The following is a 5,706-nucleotide window of genomic DNA, read 5'->3' on the forward strand; positions in this document are numbered from 1 at the left end:
TCATCGCCGTACACTTGTTGTAACATTACAAACGTTTCACTTGCAGATTTTCCTAGTTTGAAACAAAATTTGATGTTAACACACTGTTCTTTCTGTACACTCAACATTTTCCGACGCACAGACAAAACGTCAACTACTTAAAGCAGACGCCATGGGCAGACTGAGTGCAGGAGGCAGATGAAACTCGAGCAGTAGGGGGAGCGAGAGTCACGTGACAGGCCACGCGACTTTCAGCCTTATTGCATTCGTTTTATTGTTTCACCAGTACTAGTCCGGTTTTTTTCTAGCCACACCTCGTATATAGAAAAATAACATACCACACATGTATTGCAACAGTAGACTCAAAAGTTAACATTTCCCTCAAGACTGCTTCACAGTGGCTAACAGTTTCGGAATGATCAGTTCTATTTTTCAGTTCACTCACACTTTCGATGACATCATCAAATTGCAAAAATTTCCCTTTGACAGCTTCGATTCTACTTTCCCATCATGTTCCAGACAGAGGTTTCAGTGTAAATTTCAATTTAGTTTTTATAAGATCGCAATACTTGTTTGATTTTTTAAAAAGCACATAAACTTTACTGATGAAATCGAAAAAGTTTTAGCTGTTTTAGAAGTGTTAGCGGCATCTAACAAAAGCAAATTCCAACAATGGCATCCACATGGCGTGAACAAAGCTTGTGGATTGATACTGAGTACTCTTGTTCTAACACCTTTATTAACGATAACCATATTGGCACCGTTATCATATCCCTGTTCTCGACAGTTTTGGATGTCTAGGCCATTATTTTCTAGTTCCTTTAAAATGGATTTTCTTAAATACTATTCCATTAGTTCTGTGATGGCAATAAACCCAACGAAATGTTTCTCTAGTTCTCCAGTTGAGGAATTACAAATCTTAATAATATTGACATTTGTTCCCCACAAGTAGAATACCTGATACAATCACGCTTGAAGGCATAATATTTTGCTTGCTTGACTCTGTTTAATTTCGTTGATAACATATTTGACATTTATGTAATTAATTCATTTTATATGTCGTGGCTCAGAAAATGCTGGCAAAGTTGCTATTCGTTAATATGTTGTAAGTGTTCTTTTAGTGTTAGATCATATTTAGATAACAATTTAAATACCTCTATAAAACTTCCGCTATTTCCAATATTGTTCAGGTTAAGGGATTCTCGATGCCCTCTAAACGCCAGATTATGTGAAGCTAAGTGTTTTATAATATCGATCAATCTTTCAAACAAGTTATACCAATACCTTTGTGATTCCCTAATCAATCTCTCGTTTTCTTTATCGATCGTTTTTCCAAATTTGATTCCTTTACAGAATTCAATGCATCTAATCATGCACTCCATGTGCCTTTGACTGTGTTCATGCCTTTGCAATATCCTACTGAGATATTTCCAGTCACAACACCCTTGTTTTATCATCTGTGTCTGCAAATGTGAAAGAAGTCTACATGGAAAGTAGTGAACTTTGTCTTGAGATATGGAGTAACCAACCATCTGTGATGTTGCTTTTCGCTGTTACTCAGTCTTCTAGTAAAATAAAATGTCTTTTAATTGCATCCTTGGGGTAACTTTCATTAGACTTCTCCAGGTTTTGATGGGGACCATTTTGAATTAAATTAAGATGCTGTGATACTGTTGGTGTAAATATACTCTTTCCCAAATCTAATTCTATAAATAACTCTCTTATATGAAAGATTTGCTCTTGATTATCAGTTTTGAAGTCTTTATTTGGCTCAAATCTCGGATCACAGTAGTTTCACCCATCTCTGATGCTGTATCTGAAAGGCTAACAGATTCATTCGACCCCGAAGCTGGTTCTGTATCAGAAACTAAGGACAAGAGCTTCATCAGAGGCCTCTGGAAAAGTTACACCTGACGTTTTCTTAAGAAACTTCAACATACTCGAAATCATAGCTTGATTGGATGTAATCGTCTCAGCATTTTTTGTTTGTTTTTGTTTTTGATGCACTGGATTCCCATTTCCTCCCTATGTCTTTGTCTCTTAAGGGTCCTCCAGACATGATGATCTACAACACATTTTCTGCTAAGTACGTTGATCAGTACAGTAGGGTGCTTAAAGTACCCAATGTCATAGTATAGACCGAATAGGCTGTGCAATTATCATACATGGCAGAATATTTTTTTTAATTCTGTCATGTATGATAGCAGCCAAATAAATACGCCAAGAAATGTATTTGTATACTAACTTACCATAGGATGAGATTCCTGTAGTGTGGGGCGGCGGTTTGGATTAATTTTACTGTTGCATAAATGAATGTTTGAATGTAAAATCAGTTCCTGGCATTTAGAATGTTATTTATGCTGTCTTTTGCCGTTCTCAACACTGGCTCTCTAATTACACTTTAGCAACCAGAAAGTGATTTAACAAAACGTGAAGCCTGTAATTAGAATTCCTAGTGCCCACTTCATCTGAGAATATAATTATAGCTGCAGCTTATAGCTCTGAAGAATTAGGAGATTGTCCGGGAATTATAATCAAAAACGATATTCCAAAATAGTTGAGTATATTCTGAAAGTCACAGATAAAAAACACAAGTATCCATACAACCTAACTAACGGAGCAGTTCAGAGTCTAATGCGCTGATGCAACTAAAATGTTAAAATGTTAAAATGTTAAAATGAATGCTCACCATAATTTGATGATTAGTTTCATCAAACGCCACGCTAAATAATTGGTAGAATGTCTGTCACGCGACGGCACGTGAAAAAACGACAATACGCAAACTGAAGCTAGATAATTAAAATCATCCCAGAATTAACACTTCACTTGAAAATGATTTCATGGTTACGCGTATCTCGAGTAACTGAATACGGCATCCGAGGCTGTTTGTAGCAGTGATACCGACGCGACGCGACTCCCGACACAGATGGCGTGTTATTCAACGTCTGGAGAGAACTGGGACCTTGCTTCCTCGCGCAGCGTTCTTATATATAAAGCCGCGGTTCGGACGGCTAAGGGAACGCCTGATCAAATCGGCTCTCCCGACTAGCCGCTGGGCTAGTAATGTACCACATTAAGATAACGAATAAATCATAGCTTCTCTTGCTGATGGCCGATGAAGCTCTTAATTTAAATGTGCATTCAGCACGTATTTAAGTATTGATAATAAAATTTTGACGTGGCTAAGTTAAATATTCTGGGCGAGAGAATTAATTTAATTACACTACAAGCAGTAGATGAGCTCTGAACTGGTCCTTTGGAGATACGCTATCGCTATTGTTTTATAGGTATTCAAATGAAACTTTTCATATCTTCATAGCTATAGCGGATCACCAACCTATTTAAATCTAAACATCCTAGCCTTATTTATTAGCCTACTTAATCTATCTTGCTTCCTTAAGTTTTGAGATGAAAACCAGAAAATCATGAATTTCCACTACAATCTTAATTTGTGAAATCCAAAGTACTGTTTTTATTAAATATTTATGAAAAATGAATCTAAATATAAATTTTGAAGTCTCTAGCTCTTTTCTGTTGCGCCAATGATTTTTACAGAAAAACGTCCAAATTTCGAAAATGGCTTAAGTTATCGAACTGATATTCAACACACATTAATTTAGTATTACTTCTGACATGCTATAAAAGTTTTAGGTTATTTGCTTGATTTTTAAAATATTGCGCAACATTTATGACGTCAGAGCTAGTTACAGCGGACTGGCTGGCACACAATGGAAAGACTGATGTGAATTTACTACAGCGTGAGTAGGCTGCATCCCTACATCACCCTCTACTTAAATTTTTTGTTTTTGAATGTTAATGAATGAAAAAAAATTTAATTACAAAAAGGGAAGCAAGAGTACAGCTTAACTCCCTATGAAAAATCAAAATTGAAATGTAAACATGTAGAAACATTAAAAGAAAACTGATTACCTACATTAATTATTTAAATTGTGGGCATGTTCACTGCCTCTTAAGCAACATTATTACTCAAAATTTTTAAGCAAAATCAATGAAACACTTTGGCATACATATTGCCTTAGACAAACAAACACATACAATATGAAAAATTATGAAAATCTTAAATCCATTAAATACATTTTTACATACACAAATTCAGAGAAAATATAACATGATACATAAACAGATGATTATCTCTTAGCAGTCTTTTCTAAACCTGAAAGAAAATTTCACAAATAATTTTTACACACGTGGTTGTAGCCGCTTTGGCTGGCGTTCTACACTTCCATTCACAAGGGTAGAGGAGGGGAAGTTGCTATGGTGTGCGTCCTTCACGTTCACTCTTAATTACATGGGGAAAGGGGAGGGGTCACTGTGAGTTGTGTCCAAGTCACTCCACGCTTTCACGCAGCTATCAGGCTGCCATTATCTGGTTTGTCCTGTAGAACAAACAAAAAGAGTGCCTCAGACTCTGTTCACTTAATATCTAAGGGTGGGTCTCAATGAAATGGGGATATATACATTTTATCCTTCAATATTTTGCTGGAACATAGTTAACAGAACCTTTTTAATTTTGCTCTCGTAGTTACTTAATTGTCATAAAATCGGTAAACAAATGGCTTAAAACGCCTTTAGTCATGTACTCGAGAAAATTTATGCTCAAGGCATATAATCATAAATCATATTTAATCTGAATTTATTATTTCTGGGCCGGAACACTGAACCAATGCTCGGTACATTACTGACAAAGCTGTATTTTATTTACTTAACTGATTCATCTTCGATTACCTTATTCTTAGAGATAGTATGAGTATATTTGATTAGTAGTTGTTTTCTCAGCTTCTTTGTACATGTGAGTAACTTTTGGTAATAGTACAGTTGTGAGTGTTCAAAACATACTACGTTTAGTTGACTAAATCCACTTATTGGTCCTCTGCTGTTGTGTTAGTTCCACATCTGCAATTATGTACTTACTTTGAAGTGTATTTATGCTGAGCTAAAATAATGTTTCACGTCTGCCATTATGTTACTCAATTACTTTGCTAGTGTATGAACTTAAGTAATACTCACTCTATTAAAATTTAAAGCACAGGATAGCACATTTATTTCATATCCATAGTGTATTGCAGCTGATCAGCTTGCTCACGTGGCAATCCATTTCCACTCGATCGGACGCTGAAACCACAGGTAGTCTCTCTCGACCTACCACTAAAGTGCATCAAGTAATTATGGACGAGCGTAATGCTAAATTCCTTAAACCTATAGGACACCATGAGCTGCTCTGTCTCATCTAACATAAGGGTACCTATGGTCGCATTCACGCCTCCAACTCATAACCTCGATACGTGTAGGTGTGTCCTGTCACACACTACACCAAATAACGGCCAGCTCCAACCTTATAAATATTTCAAAGACATGTCCTTCACGTCTCAACCACAAACACTGTTCAATTCTATTACACTGCCATTCCTTGCTACACAAGGTGAGTTCATCCTTACTACTTATCTGCATATTTTTCATAACACTAAGCAATCTCTCTTACTATTTCTTAGTTAGCTCTACAGCATACACTAGGTTTCACTACCACTTCAGATCCTGCTTGTACATGAATTTGTACATCTTTTTAAAATATTATTGTGGGACCATTTCCAATAAAACAATACTTTGTACTTACTATATTACCAGGGTACTATACATACTTGTTACTCAAATACATTTGTATCTTAATTACATCATACTTCTCTATTGTTTGTCACTATTAGGTTTGTC

This window comes from Schistocerca nitens, chromosome 1 (assembly GCF_023898315.1).
Source record: "Schistocerca nitens isolate TAMUIC-IGC-003100 chromosome 1, iqSchNite1.1, whole genome shotgun sequence".
NCBI classification, from domain to species: domain Eukaryota; kingdom Metazoa; phylum Arthropoda; class Insecta; order Orthoptera; family Acrididae; genus Schistocerca; species Schistocerca nitens.